At 43.0% G+C, this 16,039-nt stretch overlaps 10 non-coding genes across 10 annotated transcripts; all 10 read left to right on the top strand.

Annotated features, from left to right (window-relative positions):
* The first annotated feature begins 2,079 nt into the window (after positions 1-2,079).
* TRNAL-CAA (transfer RNA leucine (anticodon CAA)) lies at positions 2,080-2,201 on the top strand. The gene is made up of 2 exons: positions 2,080-2,117; positions 2,156-2,201. It is a non-coding gene; the product is annotated as a tRNA-Leu (tRNA).
* Positions 2,202-3,964: 1,763 nt separating this feature from the next.
* Positions 3,965-4,086, top strand: TRNAL-CAA (transfer RNA leucine (anticodon CAA)). Its single transcript has 2 exons — positions 3,965-4,002; positions 4,041-4,086. It is a non-coding gene; the product is annotated as a tRNA-Leu (tRNA).
* Positions 4,087-4,909: 823 nt separating this feature from the next.
* TRNAL-CAA (transfer RNA leucine (anticodon CAA)) lies at positions 4,910-5,030 on the top strand. Its single transcript has 2 exons — positions 4,910-4,947; positions 4,985-5,030. It is a non-coding gene; the product is annotated as a tRNA-Leu (tRNA).
* Positions 5,031-7,552: 2,522 nt separating this feature from the next.
* On the top strand, positions 7,553-7,674 carry TRNAL-CAA (transfer RNA leucine (anticodon CAA)). The gene is made up of 2 exons: positions 7,553-7,590; positions 7,629-7,674. It is a non-coding gene; the product is annotated as a tRNA-Leu (tRNA).
* A 443-nt stretch (positions 7,675-8,117) lies between these two features.
* On the top strand, positions 8,118-8,239 carry TRNAL-CAA (transfer RNA leucine (anticodon CAA)). The gene is made up of 2 exons: positions 8,118-8,155; positions 8,194-8,239. It is a non-coding gene; the product is annotated as a tRNA-Leu (tRNA).
* A 256-nt stretch (positions 8,240-8,495) lies between these two features.
* On the top strand, positions 8,496-8,617 carry TRNAL-CAA (transfer RNA leucine (anticodon CAA)). The gene is made up of 2 exons: positions 8,496-8,533; positions 8,572-8,617. It is a non-coding gene; the product is annotated as a tRNA-Leu (tRNA).
* Positions 8,618-10,192: 1,575 nt separating this feature from the next.
* Positions 10,193-10,314, top strand: TRNAL-CAA (transfer RNA leucine (anticodon CAA)). Its single transcript has 2 exons — positions 10,193-10,230; positions 10,269-10,314. It is a non-coding gene; the product is annotated as a tRNA-Leu (tRNA).
* A 443-nt stretch (positions 10,315-10,757) lies between these two features.
* Positions 10,758-10,879, top strand: TRNAL-CAA (transfer RNA leucine (anticodon CAA)). Its single transcript has 2 exons — positions 10,758-10,795; positions 10,834-10,879. It is a non-coding gene; the product is annotated as a tRNA-Leu (tRNA).
* A 67-nt stretch (positions 10,880-10,946) lies between these two features.
* TRNAL-CAA (transfer RNA leucine (anticodon CAA)) lies at positions 10,947-11,068 on the top strand. Its single transcript has 2 exons — positions 10,947-10,984; positions 11,023-11,068. It is a non-coding gene; the product is annotated as a tRNA-Leu (tRNA).
* Positions 11,069-12,266: 1,198 nt separating this feature from the next.
* On the top strand, positions 12,267-12,388 carry TRNAL-CAA (transfer RNA leucine (anticodon CAA)). Its single transcript has 2 exons — positions 12,267-12,304; positions 12,343-12,388. It is a non-coding gene; the product is annotated as a tRNA-Leu (tRNA).
* Positions 12,389-16,039: the final 3,651 nt, after the last annotated feature.

Genomic DNA, 16,039 nt, shown 5'->3' with positions numbered 1-16,039 from the left:
CCACGTCAGGATGGCCGAGCGGTCTAAGGCGCCAGACTCAAAGGCTTAGTTTCCTTCGTTCACAACGTGAATCTGTGTTTTCTGGTCCTCGTATAAGGGCGTGGGTTCCAATCCCCTTTTTGACACGTTATATTTTAATAAATTAACTGCAAGAGATATAATTTATAAAACGTCCAAATTACAAGAGACCACGTCAGGATGGTTGAGCAGTCTAAGGCGCCAGACTCAAGGGGGTTAGTTTCCTTCGTTCACAACGTGAATCTGTGTTTTCTGGTCCTCGTATAAGAGCGTGGGTTCAAGTCCCACTTCTGACACGATATGTTTTATGAAATTAACTGGAAGAGATGTAATTCAAAAAACGTCCAAATTAAAAGAGACCACTTTGGGATGGCCGAGCGGTCTAAGGCGCCAGACTCAAGGGGGTTAGTTTCCTTCGTTCACAACGTGAATCTGTGTTTTCTGGTCCTCGTATAAGAGCGTGGGTTCGAGTCCCACTTATGACACGATATGTTTTAATAAATTAACTTGAAGAGATGTAATTTTAAAACGTCAAAATTAAAAGAGACCACGTCAGGAGGGCCCAGCGGTCTAAGGCGCCAGACTTTAGGGGGTTAGTTTCCTTCGTTCACAACGTGAATCTGTGTTTTCTGGTCCTCGTATGAGGGCGTGGGTTCGAATCCCACTTCTGACACGATATATTTTAATAAATTAACTGGAAGAGATGTAATTTATAAAACGTTCAAATTACGATAGACCTCGTCAGGATGGCCGAGCGGTCTAAGTCGCCAGACGCAAGGGGGTTAGTTTCCTTCGTTCACAACGTGAATCTGTGTTTTCTAGTCCTCGTATGAGGGCGTGGGTTCGAATCCCACTTCTGACACGATATATTTTAATAAATTAACTGGAAGAAATGTAATTTATAAAACGTCCAAAATACAAGAGACCACGTCAGGATGGCCGAGCGGTCTAAGGCGACAGACTCCAGGGGCTTACTTTCCTTCGTTCACAACGTGAATCTGTGTTTTCTGGTCCTCGTATGAGGGCGTGGGTTCGAATCCAACTTCTGACACGACATATTTTAATAAATTAACTGCAAGAGATGTAATTTATAAAACGTCCAAATTACAATAGACCACGTCAGGATTGCTGAGCGGTCTAAGGCGCCAGACTTAAGGGGCTTAGTTCTTACGTTCACAACGTGAATCCGTGTATTCTGGTCCTCGTTTGAGGGCAAGGGTTCAAATCCCACTTTTGACACGATATTTTTTATGAAATTAACTAGAAGAGATGTAATTTATAAATCGTCCAAATTACAAAAGACCACGTCAGGATGGCCGAGCGGTCTAAGGCGCCAGACTCAAGGGGCTTAGTTTCCTTCGTTCACAACGTGAATCTGTGTTTTCTGGTCCTCGTATAAGGGCGTGGGTTCGAATCCCACTTCTGACACGATATGTTTTAATAAATTAACTAGAAGAGATGTAATTTATAAAACGTCAAAATTAAAAGAGACTACGTCAGGAGGGCCCAGCGGTCTAAGGCGCCAGACTTTAGGGGGTTAGTTTACTTCGTTCACAACGTGAATCTGTGTTTTCTGGTCCTCGTATGAGGGCGTGGGTTCGAATCCCACTTCTGACACGATATATTTTAATAAATTAACTGGAAGAGATGTAATTTATAAAACGTTCAAATTACGATAGACCACGTCAGGATGGCCGAGCGGTCTAAGGCGCCAGACTCAAAGGCTTAGTTTCCTTCGTTCACAACGTGAATCTGTGTTTTCTGGTCCTCGTATAAGGGCGTGGGTTCCAATCCCCTTTTTGACACGTTATATTTTAATAAATTAACTGCAAGAGATATAATTTATAAAACGTCCAAATTACAAGAGACCACGTCAGGATGGTTGAGCAGTCTAAGGCGCCAGACTCAAGGGGGTTAGTTTCCTTCGTTCACAACGTGAATCTGTGTTTTCTGGTCCTCGTATAAGAGCGTGGGTTCAAGTCCCACTTCTGACACGATATGTTTTATGAAATTAACTGGAAGAGATGTAATTCAAAAAACGTCCAAATTAAAAGAGACCACGTTGGGATGGCCGAGCGGTCTAAGGCGCCAGACTCAAGGGGGTTAGTTTCCTTCGTTCACAACGTGAATCTGTGTTTTCTGGTCCTCGTATGAGGGCGTGGGTTCGAATCCCACTTCTGACACGATATATTTTAATAAATTAACTGGAAGAGATGTAATTTATAAAACGTTCAAATTACGATAGACCTCGTCAGGATGGCCGAGCGGTCTAAGTCGCCAGACGCAAGGGGGTTAGTTTCCTTCGTTCACAACGTGAATCTGTGTTTTCTAGTCCTCGTATGAGGGCGTGGGTTCGAATCCCACTTCTGACACGATATATTTTAATAAATTAACTGGAAGAAATGTAATTTATAAAACGTCCAAAATACAAGAGAGCACGTCAGGATGGCCGAGCGGTCTAAGGCGCCAGACTCCAGGGGCTTACTTTCCTTCGTTCACAACGTGAATCTGTGTTTTCTGGTCCTCGTATGAGGGCGTGGGTTCGAATCCAACTTCTGACACGACATATTTTAATAAATTAACTGCAAGAGATGTAATTTATAAAACGTCCAAATTACAATAGACCACGTCAGGATTGCCGAGCGGTCTAAGGCGCCAGACTTAAGGGGCTTAGTTCTTTCGTTCACAACGTGAATCCGTGTATTCTGGTCCTCGTTTGAGGGCAAGGGTTCAAATCCCACTTTTGACACGATATTTTTTATGAAATTAACTAGAAGAGATGTAATTTATAAATCGTCCAAATTACAAAAGACCACGTCAGGATGGCCGAGCGGTCTAAGGCGCCAGACTCAAGGGGCTTAGTTTCCTTCGTTCACAACGTGAATCTGTGTTTTCTGGTCCTCGTATAAGGGCGTGGGTTCGAATCCCACTTCTGACACGATATGTTTTAATAAATTAACTAGAAGAGATGTAATTTATAAAACGTCAAAATTAAAAGAGACTACTTCAGGAGGGCCCAGCGGTCTAAGGCGCCAGACTTTAGGGGGTTAGTTTCCTTCGTTCACAACGTGAATCTGTGTTTTCTGGTCCTCGTATGAGGGCGTGGGTTCGAATCCCACTTCTGACACGATATATTTTAATATATTAACTGGAAGAGATGTAATTTATAAAACGTTCAAATTACGATAGACCACGTCAGGATGGCCGAGCGGTCTAAGGCGCCAGACTCAAAGGCTTAGTTTCCTTCGTTCACAACGTGAATCTGTGTTTTCTGGTCCTCGTATAAGGGTGTGGGTTCCAATCCCCTTTTTGACACGATATATTTTAATAAATTAACTGCAAGAGATATAATTTATAAAACGTCCAAATTACAAGAGACCACGTCAGGATGGCCGAGTGGTCTAAGGCGCCAGACTTAATGGGCTTAGTTCTTTCGTTCACAACGTGAATCCGTGTATTCTGGTCCTCGTTTGAGGGCAAGGGTTCAAATCCCACTTCTGACACGATATGTTTTATGAAATTAACTAGAAGAGATGTAATTTATAAAACGTCCAAATTATAATAGACCACGTCAGGATAGCCGAGCGGTCTAAGGCGCCAGACTCAAGAGGCTTAGTTTCCTTCGTTCACAACGTGAATCTGTGTTTTCTGGTCCTCGTATGAGGGCGTGGGTTCGAATATCACTTATGACACGACAATTTTAATAAATTATTTGCAAGAGATGTAATTTATAAAACGTCCAAATTACAATAGACCACGTCAGGATTGCCGAGCGGTCTAAGGCGCCAGACTTAAGGGGCTTAGTTCTTTCGTTCACAACGTGAATCCGTGTATTCTGGTCCTCGATGGAGGGCAAGGGTTCAAATCTCACTTCTGACACGATATGTTTTATGAAATTAACTAGAAGAGATGTAATTTATAAATCGTCAAAATTACAAGAGACCACGTCAGGATGGCCGAGCGGTCTAAGGCGCCAGACTCAAGGGGCTTAATTTCTTTCATTCACAACGTGAATCTGTGTTTTCTGGTCCTCGTATGAGGGCGTGGGTTCGAATCCCACTTCTGACACGATATATTTTAATAAATTAACTGCAAGAGATGTAATTCAAAAAACGTCCAAATTACAAGAGACCACGTCGGGATGGCCGAGCGGTCTAAGGCGCCAGACTCAAGGGGGTTAGTTTCCTTCGTTCACAACGTGAATCTGTGTTTTCTGGTCCTCGTATGAGGGCGTGGGTTCGAATCCCACTTATGACACGATATATTTTAATAAATTAACTGGAAGAATTGTAATTTATAAAACGTCCAAAATAAAAGAGACCACGTCAGTATGGCCGAGCGGTCTAAGGCGCCAGACTCAAGGGGCTTACTTTCCTTCGTTCACAACGTGAATCTGTGTTTTCTGGTCCTCGTATGAGGGCGTGGGTTCGAATCCCTCTTCTGACACGATATGTTTTAATAAATTAACTGCAAGAGATGTAATTTATAAAACGTCCAAATTACAATAGACCACGTCAGGATGGCCGAGCGGTCTAAGGCGCCAGACTCAAGGGGCTTAGTTTCCTTCGTTCACAACGTGAATCTGTGTTTTCTGGTCCTCGTATAAGGGCGTGGGTTCGAAACCCACTTCTGACACGATATGTTTTAATAAATTAACTTGAAGAAATGTAATTTATAAAACGTCAAAATTAAAGGAGACCACGTCAGGAGGGCCCAGCGGTCTAAGGCGCCAGACTTTAGGGGGTTAGTTTCCTTCGTTCACAACGTGAATCTGTGTTTTCTGGTCCTCGTATGAGGGCGTGGGTTCGAATCCCACTTCTGACACGATATATTTTAATAAATTAACTGGAAGAGATGTAATTTATAAAACGTTCAAATTACGATAGACCACGTCAGGATGGCCGAGCGGTCTAAGGCGCCAGACTCAAAGGCTTAGTTTCCTTCGTTCACAACGTGAATCTGTGTTTTCTGGTCCTCGTATAAGGGCGTGGGTTCGAATCCCACTTCTGACACGATATATTTTAATAAATTAACTGCAAGAGATGTAATTCAAAAAACGTCCAAACTACAAGAGACCACGTCGGGATGGCCGAGCGGTCTAAGGCGCCAGACTCAAGGGGGTTAGTTTCCTTCGTTCACAACGTGAATCTGTGTTTTCTGGTCCTCGTATGAGGGCGTGGGTTCGAATCCCTCTTCTGGCACGATATGTTTTAATAAATTAACTGCAAGAGATGTAATTTATAAAACGTCCAAATTACAATAGACCACGTCAGGATGGCCGAGCGGTCTAAGGCGCCAGACTCAAGGGGCTTAGTTTCCTTCGTTCACAACGTGAATCTGTGTTTTCTGGTCCTCGTATAAGGGCGTGGGTTCGAATCCCACTTCTGACACGATATATTTTAATAAATTAACTGCAAGAGATGTAATTCAAAAAACGTCCAAATTACAAGAGACCACGTCGGGATGGCCGAGCGGTCTAAGGCACCAGACTCAAGGGGGTTAGTTTCCTTCGTTCACAACGTGAATCTGTGTTTTCTGGTCCTCGTATGAGGGCGTGGGTTCGAATCCCACTTATGACACGATATATTTTAATAAATTAACTGGAAGAAATGTAATTTATAAAACGTCCAAAATAAAAGAGACCACGTCAGTATGGCCGAGCGGTCTAAGGCGCCAGACTCAAGGGGCTTACTTTCCTTCGTTCACAACGTGAATATGTGTTTTCTGGTCCTCGTATGAGGGCGTGGGTTCGAATCCCTCTTCTGACACGATATGTTTTAATAAAATAACTGCAAGAGATGTAGTTTATAAAACGTCCAAATTACAATAGACCACGTCAGGATGGCCGAGCGGTCTAAGGCGCCAGACTCAAGGGGCTTAGTTTCCTTCGTTCACAACGTGAATCTGTGTTTTCTGGTCCTCGTATAAGGGCGTGGGTTCGAAACCCACTTCTGACACGATATGTTTTAATAAATTAACTTGAAGAAATGTAATTTATAAAACGTCAAAATTAAAGGAGACCACGTCAGGAGGGCCCAGCGGTCTAAGGCGCCAGACTTTAGGGAATTAGTTTCCTTCGTTCACAACGTGAATCTGTGTTTTCTGGTCCTCGTATGAGGGCGTGGGTTCGAATCCCACTTCTGACACGATATATTTTAATAAATTAACTGGAAGAGATGTAATTTATAAAACGTTCAAATTACGATAGACCACGTCAGGATGGCCGAGCGGTCTAAGGCGCCAGACTCAAAGGCTTAGTTTCCTTCGTTCACAACGTGAATCTGTGTTTTCTGGTCCTCGTATAAGGGCGTGGGTTCCAATGCCACTTCTGACACGATATGTTTTATGAAATTAACTGGAAGAGATGTAATTCAAAAAACGTCCAAATTACAAGAGACCACGACGGGATGGCCGAGCGGTCTAAGGCGCCAGACTCAAGGGGGTTAGTTTCCTTCGTTCACAACGTGAATCTGTGTTTTCTGGTCCTCGTATGAGGGCGTGGGTTCGAATCCCACTTCTGACACGATATATTTTAATAAATTAACTGGAAGAAATGTAATTTATAAAACGTCCAAAATACAAGAGACCACGTCAGTATGGCGGAGCGGTTTAAGGCGCCAGACTCAAGGGGCTTACTTTCCTTCGTTCACAACGTGAATCTGTGTATTCTGGTCCTCGTTTGAGGGCGTGGGTTCGAATCCCACTTCTGACACGATATATTTTAATAAATTAACTGCAAGAGATGTAATTTATAAAACGTCCAAATTACAATAGACCACGTCAGGATTGCCGAGCGGTCTAAGGCGCCAGACTTAAGGGGCTTAGTTTCCTTCGTTCACAACGTGAATCTGTGTTTTCTGGTCCTCGTATAAGGGCGTGGGTTCGAATCCCATTTCTGACACGATATGTTTTAATAAATTAACTAGAAGAGATGTAATTTATAAAACGTCAAAATTAAAAGAGAGTACGTCAGGAGGGCCCAGCGGTCTTAGGCGCCAGACTTTAGGGGGTTAGTTTCCTTCGTTCACAACGTGAATCTGTGTTTTCTGGTCCTCGTATGAGGGCGTGGGTTCGAATCCCACTTCTGACACGATATATTTTAATAAATTAACTGGAAGAGATGTAATTTATAAAACGTTCAAATTACGATAGACCACGTCAGGATGGCCGAGCGGTCTAAGGCGGCAGACTCAAAGGCTTAGTTTCCTTCGCTCACAACGTGAATCTGTGTTTTCTGGTCCTCGTATAAGGGCGTGGGTTCCAATCCCACTTTTGACACGATATATTTTAATAAATTAACTGCAAGAGATGTAATTTATAAAACGTCCAAATTACAAGAGACCACGTCAGGATGGTTGAGCGGTCTAAGGCGCCAGACTCAAGGGGGTTAGTTTCCTTCGTTCACAACGTGAATCTGTGTTTTCTGGTCCTCGTATAAGAGCGTGGGTTCGAGTCCCACTTCTGACACGATATGTTTTATGAAATTAACTGGAAGAGATGTAATTCAAAAAACGTCCAAATTAAAAGAGACCACGTTGGGATGGCCGAGCGGTCTAAGGCGCCAGACTCAAGGGGGTTAGTTTCCTTCATTCACAACGTGAATCTGTGTTTTCTGGTCCTCGTATGAGGGCGTGGGTTCGAATCCCACTTCTGACACGATATATTTTAATAAATTAACTGGAAGAAATGTAATTTATAAAACGTCCAAAATACAAGAGACCACGTCAGTATGGCCGAGCGGTCTAAGGCGCCAGACTCAAGGGGCTTACTTTCCTTCGTTCACAACGTGAATCTGTGTTTTCTGGTCCTCGTATGAGGGCGTGGGTTCGAATATCACTTCTGACACGACAATTTTAATAAATTATTTGCAAGAGATGTAATTTATATAACGTCCAAATTACAATAGACCACGTCAGGATTGCCGAGCGGTCTAAGGCGCCAGACTTAAGGGGCTTAGTTCTTTCGTTCACAACGTGAATCCGTGTATTCTGGTCCTCGATGGAGGGCAAGGGTTCAAATCTCACTTCTGACACGATATGTTTTATGAAATTAACTAGAAGAGATGTAATTTATAAATCGTCAAAATTACAAGAGACCACGTCAGGATGGCCGAGCGGTCTAAGGCGCCAGACTCAAGGGGCTTAATTTCTTTCATTCACAACGTGAATCTGTGTTTTCTGGTCCTCGTATGAGGGCGTGGGTTCGAATCCCACTTCTGACACGATATATTTTAATAAATTAACTGCAAGAGATGTAATTTATAAAACGTCCAAATTACAATAGACCACGTCAGGATGGCCGAGCGGTCTAAGGCGCCAGAGTCAAGGGGCTTACTTTCCTTCGTTCACAACGTGAATCTGTGTTTTCTGGTCCTCGTATGAGGGCGTGGGTTCGAATCCCACTTCTGACACGATATATTTTAATAAATTAACTGCAAGAGATGTAATTTATAAAACGTCCAAATTACGATAGACCACGTCAGGATAGCCGAGCGGTCTAAGGCGCCAGACTCAAGGGGCTTAGTTTCCTTCGTTCACAACGTGAATCTGTGTTTTCTGGTCCTCGTATGAGGGCGTGGGTTCGAATCCCACTTCTGACACGATATATTTTAATAAATTAACTGGAAGAGATGTAATTTATAAAACGTCCAAATTACAATAGACCACGTCAGGATGGCCGAGTGGTCTAAGGCGCCAGACTTAAGGGGCTTAGTTCTTTCGATCACAACGTGAATCCGTGTATTCTGGTCCTCGTTTGAGGGCAAGGGTTCAAATCCCACTTCTGACACGATATGTTTTATGAAATTAACTAGAAGAGATGTAATTTATAAATCGTCCAAATTACAATAGACCACGTCAGGATTGCCGAGCGGTCTAAGGCGCCAGACTTAAGGGGCTTAGTTCTTTCGTTCACAACGTGTATCCGTGTATTCTGGTCCTCGTTTGAGGGCAAGGGTTCAAATCTCACTTCTGACACGATATGTTTTATGACATAACTAGAAGAGATGTAATTTATAAATCGTCCAAATTACAAGAGACCACGTCAGGATGGCCGAGCGGTCTAAGGCGCCAGACTCAAGGGGCTTAGTTTCCTTCGTTCACAACGTGAATCTGTGTTTTCTGGTCCTCGTATAAGGGCATGGGTTCGAATGCCACTTCTGACACGATATGTTTTGATAAATTAACTAGAAGAGATATAATTTATAAAACGTCAAAATTAAAAGAGACTACGTCAGGAGGGCCCAGCGGTCTAAGGCGCCAGACTCAAGGGGCTTAGTTTCCTTCGTTCACAACGTGAGTCTGTGTTTTCTGGTCCTCGTATAAGGGCGTGGGTTCGAATCCCACTTCTGACACGATATGTTTTAATAAATTAACTAGAAGAGATGTAATTTATAAAACGTCAAAATTAAAAGAGACTACGTCAGGAGGGCCCAGCGGTCTAAGGCGCCAGACTTTAGGGGGTTAGTTTCCTTCGTTCACAACGTGAATCTGTGTTTTCTGGTCCTCGTATAAGGGCGTGGGTTCGAATCCCATTTCTGACACGATATGTTTTAATAAATTAACTAGAAGAGATGTAATTTATAAAACGTCAAAATTAAAAGAGAGTACGTCAGGAGGGCCCAGCGGTCTTAGGCGCCAGACTTTAGGGGGTTAGTTTCCTTCGTTCACAACGTGAATCTGTGTTTTCTGGTCCTCGTATGAGGGCGTGGGTTCGAATCCCACTTCTGACACGATATATTTTAATAAATTAACTGGAAGAGATGTAATTTATAAAACGTTCAAATTACGATAGACCACGTCAGGATGGCCGAGCGGTCTAAGGCGGCAGACTCAAAGGCTTAGTTTCCTTCGCTCACAACGTGAATCTGTGTTTTCTGGTCCTCGTATAAGGGCGTGGGTTCCAATCCCACTTTTGACACGATATATTTTAATAAATTAACTGCAAGAGATGTAATTTATAAAACGTCCAAATTACAAGAGACCACGTCAGGATGGTTGAGCGGTCTAAGGCGCCAGACTCAAGGGGGTTAGTTTCCTTCGTTCACAACGTGAATCTGTGTTTTCTGGTCCTCGTATAAGAGCGTGGGTTCGAGTCCCACTTCTGACACGATATGTTTTATGAAATTAACTGGAAGAGATGTAATTCAAAAAACGTCCAAATTAAAAGAGACCACGTTGGGATGGCCGAGCGGTCTAAGGCGCCAGACTCAAGGGGGTTAGTTTCCTTCATTCACAACGTGAATCTGTGTTTTCTGGTCCTCGTATGAGGGCGTGGGTTCGAATCCCACTTCTGACACGATATATTTTAATAAATTAACTGGAAGAAATGTAATTTATAAAACGTCCAAAATACAAGAGACCACGTCAGTATGGCCGAGCGGTCTAAGGCGCCAGACTCAAGGGGCTTACTTTCCTTCGTTCACAACGTGAATCTGTGTTTTCTGGTCCTCGTATGAGGGCGTGGGTTCGAATATCACTTCTGACACGACAATTTTAATAAATTATTTGCAAGAGATGTAATTTATATAACGTCCAAATTACAATAGACCACGTCAGGATTGCCGAGCGGTCTAAGGCGCCAGACTTAAGGGGCTTAGTTCTTTCGTTCACAACGTGAATCCGTGTATTCTGGTCCTCGATGGAGGGCAAGGGTTCAAATCTCACTTCTGACACGATATGTTTTATGAAATTAACTAGAAGAGATGTAATTTATAAATCGTCAAAATTACAAGAGACCACGTCAGGATGGCCGAGCGGTCTAAGGCGCCAGACTCAAGGGGCTTAATTTCTTTCATTCACAACGTGAATCTGTGTTTTCTGGTCCTCGTATGAGGGCGTGGGTTCGAATCCCACTTCTGACACGATATATTTTAATAAATTAACTGCAAGAGATGTAATTTATAAAACGTCCAAATTACAATAGACCACGTCAGGATGGCCGAGCGGTCTAAGGCGCCAGACTCAAGGGGCTTAGTTTCCTTCGTTCACAACGTGAATCTGTGTTTTCTGGTCCTCGTATGAGGGCGTGGGTTCGAATCCCACTTCTGACACGATATATTTTAATAAATTAACTGGAAGAGATGTAATTTATAAAACGTCCAAATTACAATAGACCACGTCAGGATGGCCGAGTGGTCTAAGGCGCCAGACTTAAGGGGCTTAGTTCTTTCGATCACAACGTGAATCCGTGTATTCTGGTCCTCGTTTGAGGGCAAGGGTTCAAATCCCACTTCTGACACGATATGTTTTATGAAATTAACTAGAAGAGATGTAATTTATAAATCGTCCAAATTACAATAGACCACGTCAGGATTGCCGAGCGGTCTAAGGCGCCAGACTTAAGGGGCTTAGTTCTTTCGTTCACAACGTGTATCCGTGTATTCTGGTCCTCGTTTGAGGGCAAGGGTTCAAATCTCACTTCTGACACGATATGTTTTATGACATAACTAGAAGAGATGTAATTTATAAATCGTCCAAATTACAAGAGACCACGTCAGGATGGCCGAGCGGTCTAAGGCGCCAGACTCAAGGGGCTTAGTTTCCTTCGTTCACAACGTGAATCTGTGTTTTCTGGTCCTCGTATAAGGGCATGGGTTCGAATGCCACTTCTGACACGATATGTTTTGATAAATTAACTAGAAGAGATATAATTTTTAAAACGTCAAAATTAAAAGAGACTACGTCAGGAGGGCCCAGCGGTCTAAGGCGCCAGACTCAAGGGGCTTAGTTTCCTTCGTTCACAACGTGAGTCTGTGTTTTCTGGTCCTCGTATAAGGGCGTGGGTTCGAATCCCACTTCTGACACGATATGTTTTAATAAATTAACTAGAAGAGATGTAATTTATAAAACGTCAAAATTAAAAGAGACTACGTCAGGAGGGCCCAGCGGTCTAAGGCGCCAGACTTTAGGGGGTTAGTTTCCTTCGTTCACAACGTGAATCTGTGTTTTCTGGTCCTCGTATGAGGGCGTGGGTTCGAATCCCACTTCTGACACGATATATTTTAATAAATTAACTGCAAGAGATGTAATTTATAAAACGTCCAAATTACAATAGACCACGTCAGGATGGCCGAGCGGTCTAAGGCGCCAGAGTCAAGGGGCTTACTTTCCTTCGTTCACAACGTGAATCTGTGTTTTCTGGTCCTCGTATGAGGGCGTGGGTTCGAATCCCACTTCTGACACGATATATTTTAATAAATTAACTGCAAGAGATGTAATTTATAAAACGTCCAAATTACGATAGACCACGTCAGGATAGCCGAGCGGTCTAAGGCGCCAGACTCAAGGGGCTTAGTTTCCTTCGTTCACAACGTGAATCTGTGTTTTCTGGTCCTCGTATGAGGGCGTGGGTTCGAATCCCACTTCTGACACGATATATTTTAATAAATTAACTGGAAGAGATGTAATTTATAAAACGTCCAAATTACAATAGACCACGTCAGGATGGCCGAGTGGTCTAAGGCGCCAGACTTAAGGGGCTTAGTTCTTTCGATCACAACGTGAATCCGTGTATTCTGGTCCTCGTTTGAGGGCAAGGGTTCAAATCCCACTTCTGACACGATATGTTTTATGAAATTAACTAGAAGAGATGTAATTTATAAATCGTCCAAATTACAATAGACCACGTCAGGATTGCCGAGCGGTCTAAGGCGCCAGACTTAAGGGGCTTAGTTCTTTCGTTCACAACGTGTATCCGTGTATTCTGGTCCTCGTTTGAGGGCAAGGGTTCAAATCTCACTTCTGACACGATATGTTTTATGACATAACTAGAAGAGATGTAATTTATAAATCGTCCAAATTACAAGAGACCACGTCAGGATGGCCGAGCGGTCTAAGGCGCCAGACTCAAGGGGCTTAGTTTCCTTCGTTCACAACGTGAATCTGTGTTTTCTGGTCCTCGTATAAGGGCATGGGTTCGAATGCCACTTCTGACACGATATGTTTTGATAAATTAACTAGAAGAGATATAATTTATAAAACGTCAAAATTAAAAGAGACTACGTCAGGAGGGCCCAGCGGTCTAAGGCGCCAGACTCAAGGGGCTTAGTTTCCTTCGTTCACAACGTGAGTCTGTGTTTTCTGGTCCTCGTATAAGGGCGTGGGTTCGAATCCCACTTCTGACACGATATGTTTTAATAAATTAACTAGAAGAGATGTAATTTATAAAACGTCAAAATTAAAAGAGACTACGTCAGGAGGGCCCAGCGGTCTAAGGCGCCAGACTTTAGGGGGTTAGTTTCCTTCGTTCACAACGTGAATCTGTGTTTTCTGGTCCTCGTATGAGGGCGTGGGTTCGAATCCCACTTCTGACACGATATATTTTAATAAATTAACTGCAAGAGATGTAATTTATAAAACGTCCAAATTACAAGAGACCACGTCAGGATGGTTGAGCGGTCTAAGGCGCCAGACGCAAGGGGGTTAGTTTCCTTCGTTCACATCGTGAATCTGTGTTTTCTAGTCCTCGTATGAGGGCGTGGGTTCGAATCCCACTTTTGACACGATATATTTTAATAAATTAACTGCAAGAGATGTAATTTATAAAACGTCCAAATTACAAGAGACCACGTCAGGATGGTTGAGCGGTCTAAGGCGCCAGACGCAAGGAGGTTAGTTTCCTTCGTTCACATAGTGAATCTGTGTTTTCTAGTCCTCGTATGAGGGCGTGGGTTCGAATCCCACTTCTGACACGATATATTTTAATAAATTAACTGGAAGAAATGTAATTTATAAAACGTCCAAAATACAAGAGACCACGTCAGGATGGCCGAGCGGTCTAAGGCGCCAGACTCCAGGGGCTTACTTTCCTTCGTTCACAACGTGAGTCTGTGTTTTGGTCCTCGTATGAGGGCGTGGGTTCGAAGCCCACTTCTGACACGATATAATATAATTTAATAAATTAACTGCAAGAGATGTAATTTATAAAACGTCCAAATTATAATAGACCACGTCAGGATTGCCGAGCGGTCTAAGGCGCCAGACTTAAGGGGCTTAGTTCTTTCGTTCACAACGTGTATCCGTGTATTCTGGTCCTCGTTTGAGGGCAAGGGTTCAAATCTCACTTCTGACACGATATGTTTTATGAAATTAACTAGAAGAGATGTAATTTATAAATCGTCCAAATTACAAGAGACCACGTCAGGATGGCCGAGCGGTCTAAGGCGCCAGACTCAAGGGGCTTAGTTTCCTTCGTTCACAACGTGAATCTGTGTTTTCTGGTCCTCGTATAAGGGCATGGGTTCGAATGCCACTTCTGACACGATATGTTTTAATAAATTAACTAGAAGAGATATAATTTATAAAACGTCAAAATTAAAAGAGACTACGTCAGGAGGGCCCAGCGGTCTAAGGCGCCAGACTCAAGGGGCTTAGTTTCCTTCGTTCACAACGTGAGTCTGTGTTTTCTGGTCCTCGTATAAGGGCGTGGGTTCGAATCCCACTTCTGACACGATATGTTTTAATAAATTAACTAGAAGAGATGTAATTTATAAAACGTCAAAATTAAAAGAGACTACGTCAGGAGGGCCCAGCGGTCTAAGGCGCCAGACTTTAGGGGGTTAGTTTCCTTCGTTCACAACGTGAATCTGTGTTTTCTGGTCCTCGTATGAGGGCGTGGGTTCGAATCCCACTTCTGACACGATATATTTTAATAAATTAACTGCAAGAGATGTAATTTATAAAACGTCCAAATTACAAGAGACCACGTCAGGATGGTTGAGCGGTCTAAGGCGCCAGACGCAAGGGGGTTAGTTTCCTTCGTTCACATCGTGAATCTGTGTTTTCTAGTCCTCGTATGAGGGCGTGGGTTCGAATCCCACTTTTGACACGATATATTTTAATAAATTAACTGCAAGAGATGTAATTTATAAAACGTCCAAATTACAAGAGACCACGTCAGGATGGTTGAGCGGTCTAAGGCGCCAGACGCAAGGAGGTTAGTTTCCTTCGTTCACATAGTGAATCTGTGTTTTCTAGTCCTCGTATGAGGGCGTGGGTTCGAATCCCACTTCTGACACGATATGTTTTATGAAATTAACTAGAAGAGATGTAATTTATAAATCGTCCAAATTACAAGAGACCACGTCAGGATGGCCGAGCGGTCTAAGGCGCCAGACTCAAGGGGCTTAGTTTCCTTCGTTCACAACGTGAATCTGTGTTTTCTGGTCCTCGTATAAGGGCGTGGGTTCGAATGCCACTTCTGACACGATATGTTTTAATAAATTAACTAGAAGAGATATAATTTATAAAACGTCAAAATTAAAAGAGACTACGTCAGGAGGGCCCAGCGGTCTAAGGCGCCAGACTCAAGGGGCTTAGTTTCCTTCGTTCACAACGTGAGTCTGTGTTTTCTGGTCCTCGTATAAGGGCGTGGGTTCGAATCCCACTTCTGACACGATATGTTTTAATAAATTAACTAGAAGAGATGTAATTTATAAAACGTCAAAATTAAAAGAGACTACGTCAGGAGGGCCCAGCGGTCTAAGGCGCCAGACTTTAGGGGGTTAGTTTCCTTCGTTCACAACGTGAATCTGTGTTTTCTGGTCTTCGTATGAGGGCGTGGGTTCGAATCCCACTTCTGACACGATATATTTTAATAAATTAACTGCAAGAGATGTAATTTATAAAACGTCCAAATTACAAGAGACCACGTCAGGATGGTTGAGCGGTCTAAGGCGCCAGACGCAAGGGGGTTAGTTTCCTTCGTTCACATCGTGAATCTGTGTTTTCTAGTCCTCGTATGAGGGCGTGGGTTCGAATCCCACTTTTGACACGATATATTTTAATAAATTAACTGCAAGAGATGTAATTTATAAAACGTCCAAATTACAAGAGACCACGTCAGGATGGTTGAGCGGTCTAAGGCGCCAGACGCAAGGGGGTTAGTTTCCTTCGTTCACATAGTGAATCTGTGTTTTCTAGTCCTCGTATGAGGGCGTGGGTTCGAATCCCACTTCTGACACGATATATTTTAATAAATTAACTGGAAGAAATGTAATTTATAAAACGTCCAAAATACAAGA

Source organism: Phalangium opilio, unplaced genomic scaffold (genome assembly GCF_054372755.1).
Source record: "Phalangium opilio isolate 3A_F unplaced genomic scaffold, DU_Popi_V2 ptg000021l_1, whole genome shotgun sequence".
NCBI lineage: Eukaryota > Metazoa > Arthropoda > Arachnida > Opiliones > Phalangiidae > Phalangium > Phalangium opilio.
Note: the sequence above shows the minus strand (reverse complement) of the source record. Positions and strands in the feature narration are given on the sequence as shown.